Source organism: Strigops habroptila, chromosome 11, assembly GCF_004027225.2.
Source record: "Strigops habroptila isolate Jane chromosome 11, bStrHab1.2.pri, whole genome shotgun sequence".
Taxonomy (NCBI): Eukaryota; Metazoa; Chordata; class Aves; order Psittaciformes; family Psittacidae; genus Strigops; species Strigops habroptila.
Genome location: NC_046360.1, coordinates 21,345,723 through 21,364,848, shown reverse-complemented (window position 1 = coordinate 21,364,848; position 19,126 = coordinate 21,345,723). Strand labels below are relative to the sequence as shown.

Below are 19,126 nucleotides of genomic sequence, written 5' to 3'. Positions count from 1 at the left end.
TATTTGTAATTTTTTCGGCTTATTTTAGCAGTCTCCCCACGAGTCAGCATCCCCCCGCACCCGCAGTGCCTCTTGGATCATGGGAGCGTTTGCACAGTTGGGTGCTGGGGAAGGTGGTGGCCATGGGGCTGAAAACAGGGACTGGGTCCCACTCCGGTAAACATGGGGGTTCCATGGGAGGTTGTCTCACTGCACAGGGTGGTTTCATGCCTTGGTTATCTGGGAATTCCCTGTGAATTTGGATTTCAGTCTCCTGGGAAAGGTTCCACCACCCCCACCAGTTTGTCCTGCCTTTATAGGTCATTGTCAAGTTCGAACTGGGTGACCCAAGAGGAAGAATTCCAGTTACTTTTAGCCTTGTCGAACCTTTTCTTTTCAAATGCTTTGTAACAAAAGTGTGATTGTTCTTTTCCTGCCATGAGTTGCCACCTCTTCACATATTAGAGAGCAGAGAGAATGTGAGAGTGGAGTGTCTGTCACCTCCACTGAAGTAGATTGAATACTTAGAAATGTTACTAATTGTTGTGCTGCTCAGAACCAAAGTGGATGGGATGGGAACAGAGGGGAGGGGAAGGTGATGGTAAGGACAAGGTTTAGAGGATGCTCTCACAGGCAGGACATGAGACTGAGAGGAGGAAGCCTAAGTTCAGCTCCTGACTCAGCCTTTGCCTCCTGCTGTTTCATTTAACTGCTGCTTAGTCTTCTGCAGGCTTCCATTCCTGTTCTTTACTATATCAGGGGCAGTGCTGATATCAGTACTAAGCTGTCCAAAGAGAGGTGCTGTCCTCTAAGAGCTGTCCAGTGGGATGAGAATGTCATCAGGCATGCCCCTGTGACCAGTTTGCCTCTCAGCCTGAGGCTGACTTCAGCTCACGCTTCATCTGGATACGGGTAAATTCGCAGGAGAGGTGAGGAGCTGGCAGAGGAATTTCAGTCCTCACCTGCTCTGTGCAAGCACAACAGTCGGAAGATCGTTCAGAGGCTTAGTCCTGGCTCAGGGTTGCAGGGGGATGCCTGCATGCAGGTGCTCCTTCCTATCTCAATTCAGCATGATTTAAAACCTTGTGTTGGTGGTGCAGCAGCACAATGGATGTGAAGAGAGCTAGCCTAGAGAGCAGGAAGTGGGTGCTGCCTCCTGCAAGCTGTAGTTAACCTGCGTGTTCAGAAGGTGTTTTGTCCTTAGCCTTGGAGGGGACACAGAGATGAGAGCTGTAGTGTGCCTAAGACAGGAGCACTGCAGCCCAGCGCAGACATTGAGAAGGGAGAATTACTTGCTTTTGTGTTTAGAATTAGGCTCCCTCTAGCGATCTTCTGGAAAAGTCTTTGTGTGCGGGCTCTGTGCTATGGGTGAAGTAGCCGTTTGTATCTCGGGAGCAGGAACACACCAATAACTTACAGTGGAAACACCACATGCGAAGGGGGCCTCAGTCAGCAGCTCTGTATTTGTCCTCCGTGGAAGCAGTGTAGGTGTTCACATCCTACATTGCTCAGTATGCACTGCGTTCCGATGCAGTGGTTTCCCCCTGCAGTCACTGGATCCGTGCTGCTCTTTCCATGAGTCCTACAGGACCCTGAAAGATGACCATTAAATTGAAGTAGCTGCTGGGTGTTAGTATTAATGAAAGGAGCTTTCAGTTTCACTAGAAGCTTTCTTAGGCGCCCAGCCCAAACCCATGTTCAGGCTAATGCCTGGGCTATTTTATCTACAGAATTAGTGATGGGTTTTAAGTCAGGAGTGTTCAGTAACACTTCATCGCTCTGCCTAACCATTTTGCCCCTCGCTGGCATTCCTCATGCACTGGTAATGCCCTAAATAGGAAACAGAGCAGTGTGCCCGATGTGCCCGTGCCCCAGGGTTAGTGCTGTTGGTTACCTGTGCACAGCCAATATAAATTGCTGCTATTTCAACAAATCGGTTGTTTAAATGCAGTTTATACTGGTCTAACTGGCTCTTCAGGGTTCAGTGTTGAAGAATTAGAACATTGCAGAGGCAGTAACAAGAAATGCTGTTGAGTGATAGGCTTTATTATGAAAGGTATTAAAGAAAGCTCACAATAAAGGCAGGGAGGTAGGAAAATCCAGAAATCTAGAGCCGGGTAGTGCCTTGGGAAGTTCGCTAACACAACAGCACCATCTACTGATGAATGTGTGTTTCAGACGGCAGGCGGCCAGAGTCCCCTTCCCAGTGCGGGCAGGTCACACTGCTTCAGCTGGGCATTCCTGCAACCTTGTAGAGTTGGTGAAAATGAAAAATGACATCCAAAATCATAACTCTCGAGAGTTGTCTCGAAGACTAGATTTGCCGTCGCTGTAAGCTTGTATATGAAAGACTGAAAGTGGCCTCTCTGGCTGCTGTGTGGCCATAAGCCATCTCTGACCCTCACCTGTGTGGTAATGTAGGGAGTAGCATGCGACCCAACATACGTTACAGTAATAAGTGCCTGTCCTTGTTTAGATGGGCCATCTCGTTATTGAGCAGGGCACACCAATTTCTGTCATCAAGACACAAGAGGGTGATGAACTTAGTGTTGTGGTTTTGATTTCCCAACCTGGTGTGGAGTAATGGAGAAGTCTCCAGGGTGTGGGTGAGCTGTGCCATGGAGGCAGGCACATCCGAGCTGGCTCCGTGAGAAGTGTGGGACAGTAATGGGCTTCATTTCAGACTACAGGTACCTTGGTGTTCCTGTAAGGAACTCACTGTATTTGTTATCCCTAGGCTTGCTGGCATGTGGTGGCCTAGAAGATGATTATCTGTTAGGGACTTTTCTGCCTTATCAAATGGTGTGTTTCTGCAAAAACTGTATTCCTGAGAGGCCTGGAAGGCCACTCAGGACTGTCAGACACTGTTGTCATACCACTAGCTGCAGGATATTTTTCAAATGAGAGACCTATTTCTTGTGTTCCACTGCAGCATAAAATTAAGCACCATCTTCTGTAGACAGATTGGAAAACTTGTGATGCTTTTGATTTATGATACTTCTATGAAAACCCCTGTCATTTTTTTTTCTCTCTCTCTGCTGAAATGGAAATGTCTGACTTCCTCTGTAAATAAGCTGTGTCCCAGAGCTCCTTCTGCTCTGACATCCCAGCAACTCTTAGTGGAGGAGCAGGTATTGGAGCCTCCCAAAACATTCTCGATACGCAAGACAAGGTATCTGTAATAAGGTGTCTGAGGCCAGGATTATAAAAGCAACTGTTCTATCCTCATCTGTATTTCTATGGAAAATACCTGGTGAGTATGTGGGAGTCACAGGGAGGAAGTGATCTTGAGGAACATGCTCTCGAGATTGTGAGACTCTTGAGGCTTCCCTTTCCTTCACTGGCAGGTGGTTCATAGCTAAAATTTGTAATTCCTCCTAGAAACCATGTTATAATCCCAGGTCAGGGCAGAGGGTTTGAGAATAAAAAAGAAGTTGTTCTAGTTTGATGATCACAAAGCATCAGGTAAACATCGCTGCCCATGAAAGAACTTTATAAGCCTGGTGTTACCTCAGCCATGGAGAGCAAAGAGGTTGCTCTGTTTGCTGTTGAGCTTTCCCAGTTGTTTGGGTAATAGAAACTATTTCAGTTTCTGGCTTGTTGGGCTTTTCTTTCTCCTTTTTTTTTTTCCTATCTTTCTTGACTTGGTAAGTCTGAGAGCAGAACTGAAAGGCAGGAGAAAAAACACGTATATAGTCTCTCTTTCAGACCACTGTGTACATGACAGACTACGCTAAAGATCCTACAAGAAGCTTTTCTTCTCCCTCATATCACAATATTGTTCTGTAGAGCTGCCCTTCCTTTCATTCAGTATCACAGATGCAGTTTCTGAAGAACTTCCTGAGAGATTTAATAAGCTTTGTCTGATTGCAGCCTCCCAGTCAGGCAGAGCTGTGTCCTCACTTTAACCTGACAATACAGAGGATTTTCTCTTTGGTGGCATCTATATAACACATCCCAGAGAGTGGATTTCTCATAACACCAGAAAAAAAATTATAGCTATTACTCAGAGAAAGGAGTGTTTCAGAGAAACAAGTCGTTATATTTTCAGCTGATGGTGGTAATTTGTTATTGTAGCTGATATTGATTTCCACAAGACACTGATATCAAAGGACTGACCTCCATGTAAATCAGTTCTGTGTGTAAATAAACTTAGGTAACTGTAGCATTCCAGTAAGTATTACTCGTCCAAAATATGCTATCCCTGAAAGAACATTTGATGACATCAGCTGTCCTAGCTCTCCAGATGACAGCAAACTCAGATATTTCATTTTTGTTAAGGAATGCAATATTTGAAAGTCTGAAATGTCTTTGATCCCAGATATTACTGTTGTTGAATTGCTACAGCATGGCCAAAAGGCAGTGACAGTAGCCAGTGGGATAGCCAAAATTAACCTGCTGTATTTCAACAGTAGTGCTTTCTGTGTGTAAACCAAGTACCTGTGATTTCCAGTGCATTATAAACTTGAACACGGGAGATTTAGGTTGGATATAAGGAAGAAATTGTTTACTGTGAGGGTGGTGAGGTGCTGGAACAGGCTGCCCAAGGATGCTGTGGCTGCCCCATCCCTGGCAGTGTTCAAGGCCAGGTTGGACACAGGGGCTTGGAGCAACCTGCTCTAGTGGAAGATGTCCCTGCCCATGGCAGGGGGTTGGAACTGGATGAGCTTTAAGGTCTTTTCCAACCCAAACCAGTCTGGGATTCTGTGAGATGAGGAACAGAGTGCTGGCTGAAATACAAAGCTGCACTGGGTTAACACACTAGCTTAGCGAAAAGGGGCTGCTGCCCCAAATCTTGTTGCAAGATTATGGCCTTATTGTTTGGTTATTTTCTCCTATAAGCTACTCTTCTAGTTCGGGGCAAGGCAGGCATAGCTGAGCTACTGAATTCACTCTTGAAAGAAATTACTTTGTTTTGTTGCTGGTGGGAATTTTTGGTAAAAACAGGATTAATATTTAATTTACAGTTTTAGGGATTTTTGTGAGGATGAAAGAACTTTTGATATAGTGGGCTGTTACCCTGTAATAGTGCCATGTTTGGGGGTTTTTTTAACTTCAAAAAGCAAACATCAGTAAATAAAGAGCCTCTTTTCAATGCAGAATGTCCCCTGGCTCAGTCAGCCGCAGTGGGCCTGTCAGCGTGGCCTCCACCAGTATGTCCAAAGGATGCTAACCCTGCTTAACCCGCCACAAGCACGAGAGAAGCTGCAGGACTCACAATGTAAGTTTCTGATCTTATGAGATGGAATTCCCAGGGAGATGTAAAACTGGCATTTAAAGCAGACATTGTGGGAAATGCTCCTGGAGCCAGACCGGGGGGCAGCTGTGGCCAAGGTGACCGCACGGCGCTTGCTTGCCTTCAGGATGCCAGAGGTGTTGGGGCTAAGTGGTTAACCCAGATGTTAACTCCCAGCTGTGTCCCTGGGCCTAGCACGCTTGGCCCTTCCCAAGGCTTGTCAGAGAAATTATAAAACCTTAAGCAGCTTAAGAGAAGGACATTGCACAAAGGAATGTTCTCGGCTCTGTACAAGCTGTGCGTGGATTGCAAAGGCCAGGATTTACAAGTGTGGGAACTTCAGAGCACATACCTGGCACAGGTCTGCAGGTCCAGTCCCCTACGATGCCACACCAGGTCACCGTAGCAGTCGTTTCACTGGTGCAGCACCCAAACCAGACTGCCTTGGGGCTGCCCAGCGTGGTCAGAGTAACTCTGAATAACCAGTATCAGCTGAGCATGATCAGGGGAGATGTCCGGTGGCAGAGATTCTGAAGTTTAGCACAGGAGCACGGGATGGTTTTGGCTGTTACAGTATCAGATTGCGTCTTGTTACTTGTGAAAACACTCTGTTGAAAAGACTTTTAGATATTGAGAAATACTCTCAGTCAGCAGTTTTAGAGATTTTCTGCACATGATAGTCGTGTTGTGCCTGGGGTAGAGATATGCCTTGTGCTTGGACAGCCTATCCAAGACAAAAATTGAACACAGAAAGCAAGGGAATATATTTGCTCTTTGTTCCTCAGCTGTGGTTATCCTGGTGAGGCTTTTTGATCCTTGGGCTGGTGCTGGAAAGACTTTTTCAGAGTTTATGGTGGGTGAAATTAGCAGAGGGTTGCTGTAAGGCCTTATTAACCATGATTCACACTGGAATTTTAAGGTCTTTGCCCTGTTTAAACTTATTACGGGTTCCTGGTAAAACAGTGAACTTTGCTAAGAGCATATACAGACAATGCTGAGTAGTGTACACAAACAAGCACAGCTTTCAGGAAGGTTCTGTTTCCAGCAGTGACCCGAAAAATGTGTTTTGTATCCTACCAGTTGAACTCTCCTCAGTGGGAGACTGTAACTGAGACATGTAGAACCAAGTATCTTCACACAGAAGAATCCTGCCTCATTCTCTCATCTTTCCTCCTTTCTTTCTAGGCAAAGCTTATTTTGTCGGAACTCATTCTTGTAATAGTTAGAGTCATAATTTCTTAATGAAATTCCTTGCTTCTGACACACTCTGTAAAAAATAGCAACCCCTTGAGTAGACATGTGTTTGGAGTTTTTTGCAGTGTTTAATATTTCCCAGAATAGGGCCATGAATTGCCTTCTGCTAAACTCCAATGTGCTAGTCATTGTAACTTCTGCTTGCTTTGGTCGGCCATAGACTTCTGTGTAAGAGTTACAAGGAAAGATCAGAAGTGGGGTGGGAATGGGACTTACACATCAGTGTGAGCGAGTATATTTCTCAAATTATATAATACAGAAGAGAGCTGAGAGATTGAGAAGTTTTCTGAAGGGTCTGGCCCCCAGTGACTGAGAGCTGGCTAGAGAGCTATAGTTACCTCTTGCAAAGAGAAGGAAATTACCATCCAGGACAAATAAAGCAGCAGGTACAGACAGAAGCCGTGGGAAGGGAAATAATAGCAAGCTGCTGACTGCAGAACAGTGTTACTGAAGGTTTGCAACCTGGGAGCTTACAGTTACGTATACATTTCTCTGAGATGTCACAGTGGGAGGTGGTGCAAAGCCTAAGAAGGCTGGAAGCCAAACCTGAGAAGGAAAGGCTGGAAATAGCTGTTTTCCTCTGGGATTTGATTAGCCCAGAATAGGTGAACAGAATTAGGGGACCATGCCCTCCAGTAGGTGAACTGCTGAACACCTGGAAGGAAACCTGAGGCAGAATAGCTGTAGCATCACATCACGTGGCGATACGCTGCAGATCTGCATCCTGCTAAGTTGAACTAGTTTTTATCCCTTGGAGAAAGGACTCATTAGCCCTCTTAATTATTTTCCTAACCACTAGAACTCCAGATGCCAGTATGTTATGTAAAATGACAAATGTATTTTTAACTTGTAAAGCATGTGAACTTTAAGCTCTTTCCAGTGATACAAACACAGCTCCATTTCAACGCATGACTCATCTTCACATGTAGGAAAAACTCAGCGTTTCACATCCCTGTAGCTGCACCCTGTGCACCAGTGAGGAGCGACAGTTGCTGTGGGAACCATCACTTTTAATATCCTGACTGTGCATCCAGAAGCTCCAAGAAATACCGACTGCTTATTTGGCAGAAAAGGTCGCTCTTAATAACAGCGCCGACTATTTCGGTAGCCGTAGTGCATGAAGGATCACACTGTGTCCACTATCGAGTCTCCAGGCTTTGCTCCATAGCAACAGCCTCACTGAAACAGGTTTCGGAGGGAACGTGCCGGTGCTTTCCTGCTCCTAAAGGGATCGCAGGGGGAAGGCGCCCGCGGTGCTCCCGGCCCGGCCTCGCCTCCCGCCCCGCCACCGCGCGGGCGCGCTGCGGCACAAGCCCGGAGCCGCCGAGGCAGCTCCGTCCCCCCCGCTCCCCCTCTAGCAGGGCCGCTTCCCCCAGTAAATGAATAACGTGGCCGGTGCCTTAAAGCCACCACGTTCCCCACCGCCCGCTCGTCCGGCCCCGGGCACCGCCCGTCCTGCCCCACGCAGCCGCGCGGGTGAGGCAGCTCCGGCCGGGGCCTCCCGCTCCCCCCTCAGCCCGCCGGGGCCCGATCTGGCCCGAGCCCGAGAGAGCCGCCAGGTTCTCCCGGGATGGGATCGATTCGGTGGGGGCTCCCCTCAGCGCGGGGGGGAGGCGGCGCGCACCTGCCCAGGGCGCCGGGGCGGGCCCAGGCAGACCCCGCCCTCCGGGACTCCGCACCGGGAAGCCTCGGCTGGGGCCGCGCTGCGCCGCCACAGGCAGGTAACCGTCCTCCGGCGGGGCCCGGCGGTGGGGCCCCCCCGTTACCGCCCCGGCCGTCCCCCGCCGCTGCCTTCCCCCTGCGCGCCGCGGGGCCCGCCTCGCCTCGCTTCACCTCACCTCAGGGTTTCCCGCCTCGCGGCTTTCCCGCCCTCCTGTGCCGCCCCGAGAGGGGGCTGAGGGAGCCGCCCCGCCGCCGCCCCTTGCTGAAGGAGCTGCTCCGCCGCCCGGGGCGGCGGTGTGCGGGGCAGGCCTCGGGCCCCGCAGCCCCCCGGCGTGAGGAGCGGCCTCGGGCTCCCCGCGCCGCTTCGCCTGCTCGTGGCTCAGCCGTGTTAACGGGGCTCGGAGGGCCTGGCGGAGGTTCCTGCCGCGGGGCTGCGGTCCTGAGCGGTCGGGGCCTTCAGGTCCCCAGCGGTGTCCGGCAGCTCCTCGGCTCGGGGAGCCACGCCACTGCATTTCCACATACCCGAGTTCCTTGGGTGGTTCGATGGTCCCCTCAGTAAAGCAGCACCTGCCCCCCGCTCTGTGGAGCAGGGAGATTTGGTAAGTGCTGGCCCAGCATCTGGTCTGATGCCTGCCCAGGCAGTGCCCTTCTTGGGTTTAACCCAGGTATTTGTGGTTCTCTTGCGTAACCTGGATAAGGCAGGGGCTGTCATGGAGGTTTCTGCCTAAAACGCTGAGGCAACAAGCTGTTGATGCAGGTTTATAAGCTCCTCGAATCAGAGGTTATCTTTGTTCTGTTGTACAGAGCATAGCTGAGTGAGACCTTAGTCCACGACTCAGCACAGGCACTTGTTGCAGTAAAAGAAGTAATGTATAACTTCAGACTGAGATATATACATATGTGTGTGTACTGGAATGGGAGTGACTGGTCTGTAAAGCTAAAGCAAGTATGCTTTCCTGTGGTGAACCTCCACTTTTGGTCTCTCTAGCGTCTGGTCATCTTGTTAAGAGAGGGAGAGAGAAAAGCAGTTGGGTGTGAGAACGGTTACTTGACATCAGTTACTAATAGTCATTTACATTTTTACTCAGGACTAAATGGCCAGCAGATGGACTGTTTGAAGCACTTGGTTTGATCACCTAAGAGGAGGGACTCTGCTGAGGATACCCTACAGGGAATCTGTTGGGGATCGCTGTCATCTCAGACTCTTCCCTGATATGGAACAAAGTGAAGGTGAACAGGAATTGCAGCCGGAGAGTCACGTGGATAGCAAGAGCAGCGTGAAATCCTTGCCTGGGGGAGAGGCCCATGTCAAGCTAGAGATAAAAAAACATGCAGTTACAGATGACTACAAACTCTCCAAACGGGTACTAGGGTTAGGAATCAATGGCAAGGTACTCGAGTGTTTCAACAAGGAGACAGGCCAGAAATGTGCTTTGAAGGTATGTAGGCTTTTTCTTTTCTTCTTTATTTATAGTTTGGAGGCCAGAGTTCACTCCCAAAGCCCTGTAAAAGCTACTTGTTCTGTTGCTTACATTTCACAGAGTGCTGCTTGAAGACTTTGACTATGCGGAGATGTTTGCTATTACTTACAACATTGTAATTCAAACTTGAGTCTTTTCCAGAATTTTCTGTGTGAGTTTCCAGAAGAATGTTATCAGCTGTGAAATTCTCGTGTTCATACTTAAAAGACAAAAAAGCGGGGGAGAGAACAGTGTCGTGTGTTCTGTGAGAAAACTTGCTAGATTTTGAATGAACATATTATGCAATACTTGGGAAGGATACTATTTTGGATCTTGTGCAATGAAATAGTCCTAAATGGGGAAGCGTTTAAATGCTCATTGGTCTTCAGGCTTTCCTCCCTTTGAAGGCTTTTCTTAAGGGGCATTTCTAGTTGTTTACTTGCTTATTCTTCTCTTTATTTTTGCGATCCATTTGCAGAAGGGTATTACCTGGCAAAGCACTGATGACACCAGTATGCCAAGGAAGTTTAGTAGATATTTATTGTGATAAGTGCCACTTAAATAAACGGGGCAATAACCATTCTTTAGAGAACATAAAGCTTACCTGCCTTTTGCTCGGCAGCTTTTAAACTTGAAGACTTCCCTCATGCCTTTAAACCACATCATTAGAAAAAAGGCAGCTCAAATGAGGACCAGAATGGTTCTGTATGGTGAGACTGAAAACCAGCTGAAGTAATTGTCATGGGAATTACTTAAGAAAGTTACCAAGTCCTTGCTGGTGTTAGTCTGATTAATTGGGATGTCTAGAAGGCTTTCAGATACCCTTCCTTTTCTTAAACCTCACAGTCCATGTTTGCTGACAGCAGAACCAATCTGCTAGTGGTCAGCTGAAAGGTCTGTCAGGACCTGGGTAAAGTCTTACCTTTACCAGGCTACAACTATCCCCAGCAAAGCCTTTGAACTTTGATGGAGCAAACTGGAAATATCTGGTAGGTTTGTGTTTTGAATAGGTTTTTAATAGAGGAACTAGGAAAGCTTATAATATGGTAACATGCTGATTAATTCACGTGTTCCCAGCACTCATTTTCTTTATCACACTGGTTTTTGTATTGGCGTCATGTAGCTGACTCACAGAAGTTTATCATGGGGATACTGGAGGTTTTGGCAAACAGACTGGAACCACTGGGGTTTTGTGCCTGCATGGGGGAATGTCAGGTTTTTACAACTCTGAGGTGATCCATTAATCAGATCTGTCTGAAGTGTTATCAACATTAATTTCTATACTTGGCATACTGTGATGAAGGGTAATAGTTAATACTGAAGCTGTTCTGCTGTTTTGAAGAGTTCAGTGGCTTTGTTGCTGATTATAGACCGTTCATACTTCAAAGGTTTTGCAGTCATAAGGGTTGGAAGCATTTTAAAATGAAGTTGCTTCTCCAGAGCACAATCCAGTGGCAACAAGTGTGTTCCGGAGCAAATTCTGTAGCTCTGGAATCAAATGGGAGATAAATCTCTATGGATAGTACCATCTATAAAATACTTAACTAGTTGCTCAGAGCTGTCTGGGGGGAGAAGTGGGGTAATTTTGCTTTGCCCTGACAATGCCCTCTGCCTGGTGGAGAGGAGGAACCTGCAGCAGATCCTCTAATACCAGTTTCTGTTTAGCACTGGTTGAGTTGGCTGACTTTTCTCAGAACTTTTAATACATATTAAGGACCAAAGTAACCCCTATTCTCAAACTGGAGTTTTGTTAGGGATGGCGAATATATCACTGAAATTGTTATATGTGTGTTTGTCATCTTCACCTGCCCAGCTCTCGAATATCTGCGCTTTTCTTCTGAAAGGGACAGAAATACTGAGATTTTTATGAGTTCTCTGGGGAGTTTAAATGGCAGAGAATAGTTTGCTGCTTGCATGTATGTATTTCTCATCATTATGCGTTTAAGATCTGAATAAAAAAGTTAAATATGCAATTAAGTAAAACTGCCAGCAGCCCAGAGAGAATCCACTGTTCTCTCCAAAGATGGTCTAATGAGAAGATTACCCAACAAGGAAGGATAAAAACTGTGCTTGGTTAATTGGCAAGAATAGAAAGATCTTTTCCTAGCCCTGGAGATATTTGCAAGGATGAGAATATTCAGAGGAATTTTTTCTGCTGTTTCTTGTGAAACCTGAACTGTACCGCACAAATCCCAGACCTGCTCCAGATGAGATTTCAGAGCAAACCATCCAGTCAGACCTGCTCCAGATGAGATTTGAGAGCAAACCATCCAGCCAAAACAGTTACGGAAGAGGGATAAGAAATTTAGGAAAGGAATGTTGAGAAACAGCCTCAGTGCAGAATTCTCTGCGTAGGGGACAGTAGAGCCTTGGTGTTTCTGCCTTGCCACTGCTTGTACTTCCTAGGTGTGATGGCAGGGTTGTTGTTCACTTACAGGAGTAGAAAGTAGAGGCTGATGAAGCTGTCGCAGGAAGAAAACAGCTGGCATGACGGGTAAAGAGAAATTTAAAGATTGAATTGCAAGTTTAACACAAAAAAGGGGATGCTGGATGGGATTTTATTCTCTCAATGCTGCTTGTGCAGAATCCGTTGATATCTATGTATATTTGTGGACAACTACTTCAGGCGTGAGCGTGCTCACTGTAACCTACTCCTGGGAAAGGAAAAACATAACTCCTGCTGCTGAAGATAAAGCCTAATAGTTTGTTCCCCTTCACACCATACTTGTCCATTAAAGCAGCTTCTGACTTGGCAGATGGCATTGCTTTCTGCCTGCAGGTTTTCTTTTATATGGGAACAAAGCCAGCACAGCCAGGATCTGGATAGAAATTACTCAATGGAAGGAATTTTAACTGAGGTACTCAAGAGGAAAGGGCTCCAATAGGCAGAAACATTCATCCCCAGAGCCATGTGTCAGTCAAGCACTACATACTGGAATCGGGAGGTCCCTGTTGTCTTCTTTAGTCTGTGTCCATAATTGGAACCAGTTAGAATGTCACTAATCATTTTAGAGTGGGAAAAGAGAGGACATCCTCTGAGAGATACTGCAGGGCTTTGTTGTTGTTCTCCGCCGCCCCCCACCCCCCCCAAAGTATTATGTGGCTCAGTTTGCTCTGCTTGGCATTGTGATTTGCCACACGTGTTTCCGGTGTGCCCTCAGCTTTGTTTCCTTAGATTGAAATGCCACACGCATTGCTGTCCTGCTCCAGAAAATCTCATCTGGGTGCTCACTTAGATGCATAATGGCATTTTGGCTGAACAGCCTCATTTCCAAATAGTGAGAGCACAGGGATTTAGAAAAGTAGAAGCATAAACAAAACTGCTGTGCAGGGCTGGCCTTCTAGAAGGCAGCTATGTGTTGGTCTCTCTTTCTTTTACAAATAGAAAACCTTCTCGGATCTCTCCCCATAGTTGATCCAGAAATAGCAGTCAAGTGAAGTCTAGTCACTCCTCTATTTTTATCTCTTCTTTGCCAGCCTGCCCCCTTCTGTTCACTTTACCTTTTGGGGCTAAAATTTAACCTCCGCTCCTTTAACACTCTAATCTGCTTGAGTCTTCTCTGCTGCTTTTCACACTTCTCCCTGTTTTTAGGGAGAGGAGGAGACCAAAATAGCTGACTACCTGTGAGGATAAATGTGAACTCCTGGGATTTGCCTCCCATTAAAAAACCCCCAACCTACACTTTCTTGTTCTTTCTTTCTTTATCCCCTCACTTCTTTTTATTTTTGGCACAAATTCCTGCTAAGTGGTGTCAAAATAATATTCCAATGTATTTGATGACCTATTTAATTTTTGTGAAAGATGATAGAAAGGACTCAGAATGGGATTGAGAAAAGAGAGCTAGAGAGTGTTCTGCAGGGGTATGGGGACTTCTCTGCATCTGCAGCTTCAGGACTTTGGTGGACGGTTCAGAATGTCAAAATAGTGTTACATGTTGTCGTCATTGTTCACCTGCAGTAAAGAGATGTTGCTTCTTTCCAGGAGAAGAACAGGAAGGACAATTTGGGCATAGCAGCAAAACAAAGACCCTTGGAACTTCAGGAAAACAAAGTACACTGGTTATGAGTGCATTGGTACTTTTGGTATGAAAACTCTCCTGAATAACAGTGTAGCAGTTGTAAAGTACTTCTCCCCTAAGCTCTGTGTAAAGTACTTCTCCCCTAAGCTCTGTGCCTATACTGCAGCTGCCTTCCAGGCATCTGAGACTTCTAGGTTAAGGTGGAATATGTATGAATGGGCCTGCTAGTTTGTAGAATCACGGAATCATTTAGATTGGAAAAGAGTTTTAGGACCATGGAGTCCAACCATTAGCCCAGCACTGCCAAGGCCACCACAAACCGATGTCTTAAAGTGCAACAGCTACGCATAGGCTTTATCTTCTAGAATGAGTTGGGCCATGACCTGCCTCGTGGAAAACGTCCTGTGCTGCTGAGTGCCAATAGTACAGTGTATGTGACTTGCTGATTAGAAGACAAATAGGTGAAGCCCAAATGTTAAATAAAGCAAAAAGCAAACACAAAAATTAGTAGGCTCTTTGCCTTTTAGATTTAACATTGGTGAATTTGATTGAACATTTGGCGAATGATACAAATTCTAATCATGGAGTAGGAGGCTCTACTATTATTCATAAGAGTATTAACCTAACTTTGTGATCAGAAGGAAGGAAAGCAGGTAATAGAGAAAGAAATTTTGCAAAAAGAAGTCCTGAAATTACTTGGAAGGCACACATAGGATTATATAGAGAATGTTGTTCTGCTTTCCAAAGTGGAGTCACTGTGGAGAAAGGTAGTCATTCTTCATCACCTTAATTTCATTTACTCTAGAGCTACATTTCTGCCTTTCACTCAACTTTAATGTTTCTGGTTACATTAAATAATACTACATCATGTAAGGTAATTGCTGGATAGTCTGTTTTCATTTAGTATACCCTGAAGTCAGGTCATGATTGCTCACAACTGGGAGGCTGTACAGTCCGAAGTATTTGTTTTGTAAGTTATTTAAATAGCTGTTAACTTGTAAAATACCCTGTTTATTGCCTGAAATAAGATGGTGTTTAAGGAAAAGAAGGAAGCAATGGAGAAGGCAGTGCATACAGTGAAAATGAAGGTTATTTTAGGCTGATGATTGATTGTAGAATAGGAAATATTAACAATCTTCTTAGGTGCTATAGATGACATTTTTAGAAGAGAAGAAAATTATGCCAGATTAGGAATGAAACATTTCAACATCTTTAGAATAAGGAGGAATAATGTTGTACTAAGCTAGAACTGAGGTGGGAACTCAAGGGACCCAAGCTTTTGTGCTGGATGAAGGAGCTCTTGCTTTAGTGGAGTGCTTGTATGTTTCTGGAGGAAATGAGCACTTTCTAGTGAAGTATTCTGTAGTTCCCTTTTACCTACTGTGTTTCCTGTAGCCTATTTATACTGGTTTATCTCATGCTACGGTACATTCAGTGTCAGTAATGCAGCTGGGTATGAGTAATAAACTCCAGGAGCCGTGTATTGTAGATCAAAGCCAGATATGGTGTAGAATGAATACGAGTTCAGAAAAGTCCTAGTTAAATGGCAGCCCCGAGGCTGGAGGAGTACCTGAAACATGGATAGCATGAGACTGGTCCTTGAATTTTATCCTTCACTGCCAATCTTGGTAAGTATTACGTAAATATGCATAAAACACCTAAAATAACATCCAGTCGATTAAAAAGTGGGTCGTTTCTACTGCTATAAGAGTTGCTTTTTAAACCAGTGAGTCATTCCAGACCTGAGTCTTTTGAGCACTTTGTATGTATTTGGACCAGAATGGCATCTTCCAGAGTGTTAGCTAGACCAGTTAACTTAAAAACGGTGGACTTTATCAATTTACTTTGAAGATCTGATATTCTTGACTGGTCTTCTGATTTGAAATAGATCAAATAAATAATAAGATAAAAAGAAGACAGGCTTGGTCTGAAATAATAAAACCATGTGTAGTAAATTCTAACAAGGTTCAGTGGCACTTCATGAAGCCTAAAAGGTGCAAGCAGAAAGACAAATGTTATAAAGCAATAAGACATCTCGGAAAAAAAAACCAAACACCCTATGTTGATGCTGCTTTGTACCTTCTGTGTTCCCTTGCAGTCTACGAGCAAGCTGGCACAAGTTATACCCTGACTTGTGTAGCAGCAAAGCTTGGGAAGATCAAGGTGTGTTGCCCTGCCTTCAGTTGCAAAGATCTGAGAAAGTGTTGTAGATATGTGTCTTATTTCAGCTGTGAGGAAGGTGCTAAAGGGAGAACATATGTGCGTGTGGGTCAGACAGGACTAATGGAGTGACATCCTCTCTGGACTAGAAGAGCCCTTCTCTTTGTCTCTCCCTCCTCCCCTTAGAATCTAAATGCTCCTATTCCAGTTAACTGAAGTAAAACCTCGCTGATTAGTGCTAACTGGGAGACTCCTCACAGATAACTAGGTTTTGCTAATCAGCTTTAGTGCAAGGGAACAATAATTTAAAGCATTTTAAAGTTAATTTACAGGACAAGTGTACTTCAGCCTCATTGACTTGTGGTGATACCATTGAGAGGGATGCTCAAACTGGAAAAACCTGATAGCAACTTTCAAAATTTTGGAAGAATTGGGGCCACAACTGAACATCATGGCTCACACACATCTTTCTTTTCCTTAGTGTATTTTTCTCTGCCTGTGGTAGCAGCCTGGTCTGAGAATAAATGACTTCTCATGATATCTTGCTGCCAGTTAAGTCTCAACAGAAGAAAGAGATTATCTTCATGCTGTGATAAATTCATGCATAGAGAAGGAAGATGTCACTGTCATTGGGAGGAAGAGCCAGTGTGAATTTGAGTAAGTTAATAGATGAATCTCTTGCACATAAAGACTTGTTTTGTGTTAACCGTATCTAGTGATTATTTTCTTTCTAAACAACAAAAAAGATGCAATCATTGATTTATTATTTAATTATGTTCTACATTTTGGTACTTGCTTGACCCTGAGAAGTTCTCATTTCTCATATGGTGTGCGTGTTTTCTTGTTACAGAGTTTTTCCATGTTAAATCTGTCTTTAGAATACCAGGCTATAGGCTCGTGTAATACTCTAATAGCAGAAGTACGGCTGTCTGCATAGCTCCCCTCATTGCTTTGGGTACAGTGAAGTTCCGAGAAGGATTTGTGTTGTGGCTCTTACACTGTGAGAAGACGTGGCCACATTTATGGAAAGGGAAGTGGCAGAGATGGTGCCAGTGTTGTAGATGACCTCTTTGCTTCATTGGAAAACCATGAGAATGCCTTTCCATCATCGCCAGTGAAAGCTGGTGGTGCAGTCTGTCTAGATTAGAGTGTATAAACTGTGTGGATTGTGGTATTTTACACAGACTTCCTAAGTACTTAAGATGATTCAAAGCTCCGTAAATGAGATTAAGCTGTAACACTCCAGCATTTTAATACCTCAGGAGTGAAGGGGGAGAGAATTCTCCCTCAGCATGTCAATCATGCATGGCCCTCTAGTTCCTGAAGCTTTGTAATAGATGGCATTTTGCACCAGGGCTTTCATGGCCTTTTTTAAGAGAAAAAGCAAATATTAAATTAACTAATTTTTCCTCTAGAAAAGTTTGCTGCTGAATGTACTTAAAAAAAACCCCAAACAAACCACCCTGAATGTGCCATCTTTAGGAGTGATTTCAGATGTTCTGGCTAAGGAGCCAATCTTATTAAACTTGCACTGTTCGCAGATCTTCAGTCTTGCCAGTTCAAACTCTGGCTCTTCTCCATGGGCTTTTTCCCAGGATTATTTTTTTTGCTTTGAATACTCTCCTAACTACGCTGGCGTTCCAAGGAACAGGCCCTGAGGCAGCTCCTGGGATCTGAGTCAGCTGGGGCTCAGGGCAGATTTATTAAGCCCATTGTAAGGGGAGAGCTCACAAAGACTTTTTAGATTTATGGTTTTGGACAGCACCACTCAAATACCTAAACTAGAAAGGGCAGGGTGTGGAGTGACTCATGCTCTTCACCCACTGAACTGTCTTGAGTGGTGGAATTTAGGTTGAGACTTGTGGTTTGCCTAGGTGTGGATCAGCTGTGAGCCTTACGAAAGCTCTTGAGCAGTGATTTGTAGCTGCTCCTGGTTTCTGTTGTACAGTGGGGTGGGGCTGGGTTTTAGTTTTGTTTTCAAAGGAGAGCAGTTAAGAACTGGGTAGGGAGCAGCTGCCTCACACCTGGTGGGGCTCCTTAGCACCAAATCTACTGTGAATTTCAGGGGTGAAGAGTCCTTAAAATCCCATTTGCAGTGCCACAAGGCCTGACACTCAGCACTGTTGTAGCTGCCAGTGTGGTGCTTGCCTGTAATTCTAATGACGACAAATTCTATTCTTTACTTGCTTCATTTTTAACCAATAATGTATTTCTTTTTCTTGTAAAGGATGAATTTCTCTCTGGGCCTTATTCCGCTTTCCCACATGTTGCTGGTAGTCAATGTGGCTTTGTCAGAGCAGTCTGGTTTCCAGGCAACGGGGCTGTAACCCCAAAGATGTCAGTGCTGAAGGTAGGGAGGGGAGGGGGCTGCAGTTGCTGGCTCAGCTGCCTCGCCATGGTGGAGGCCCTTGCTGCAGCCACGCTACAGTACAACATCTCCATTGTCTCTATGAAGAGTAAAAGCCTTTCATTTTGTTCTACTCTTCCCTTTCCAATCAATTTACAGTCAAAATTTGACACTTGGGAGGGTGACAGGGCTTGATGGTTCCTTGATGCTTAGAAGCTTCCTGTTCTTTCAAGCACTCTGTTCTGAAGGGCGCTTCTCTGTCCTCTGCTTTTCAAAGAGTTTGTTGGTGAACAAAATAGCACTTGCAGACACACAAAACCTGTGGCAGTAAGTCTGTGCTACAGGAGAGTCGAGCACCATTCTTTTTGACACATCTTCAATGTCTGCTCATGAATGATAACATGAAAAATGATCGGTCCTTTTACCTTGCCCAGTAATGTGAGACCTGCTCTGATTAAACCTGCTTGGATGGGTTTGCCAAGGCACTCATCCCCTGAGGATGGGAACTAAGCCTTGCTCCTGTTGACCTTGGAAAATTGCATTGGTTAAAAGTATTTTCTCATCCATAGTTAACCTGTGAATTTCATTGCATCAGGAGGTGAATGATAGCAATGCTCTGAAGATCTTGAGAGAGAGCAGCACTGCTCTGAGTATTGCCAAGTTAAAAATCCATAGTTTCAATATACTGTACAAATTTGCTTCTGGATAATGTTGTTACAACTTGTAATTACAAGCCTGTCAGGCTAAATAATGAAACTTTGATCTTCAGAAGGCCTCTCTTGTGTTAAGTGTATTTTACACCTTGCTGCTGTGGATGTACAAGGAGAGGGAGGAGGAGCTTCGGGCTCAGCTTTGCAGATGGCTGTGGCTCTGGGTAATGTCCATCGCTTGCATAATAGTTTCATGTAAGGGTGTGACTTCCTGACAAGTTGTTCTTGCCTGAACTAGGGTGTAAACATAAAGTGAGATAGATTTTTCACAATGGCTGTTCATATTTAGATCCTTTTTT

The 19,126-nt window shown here is 45.2% G+C and overlaps 2 long non-coding RNA genes across 2 annotated transcripts; both read left to right on the top strand.

The window, feature by feature from the left end:
- The first annotated feature begins 7,947 nt into the window (after positions 1-7,947).
- Positions 7,948-13,971, top strand: LOC115614588. The gene is made up of 4 exons (XR_003993775.1): positions 7,948-8,190; positions 9,220-9,570; positions 11,699-12,085; positions 13,574-13,971. It is a non-coding gene; the product is annotated as an uncharacterized LOC115614588 (long non-coding RNA).
- On the top strand, positions 13,972-16,209 carry LOC115614589. Its single transcript, XR_003993776.1, has 2 exons — positions 13,972-15,238; positions 15,709-16,209. It is a non-coding gene; the product is annotated as an uncharacterized LOC115614589 (long non-coding RNA).
- The last annotated feature ends 2,917 nt before the right edge of the window (positions 16,210-19,126 follow it).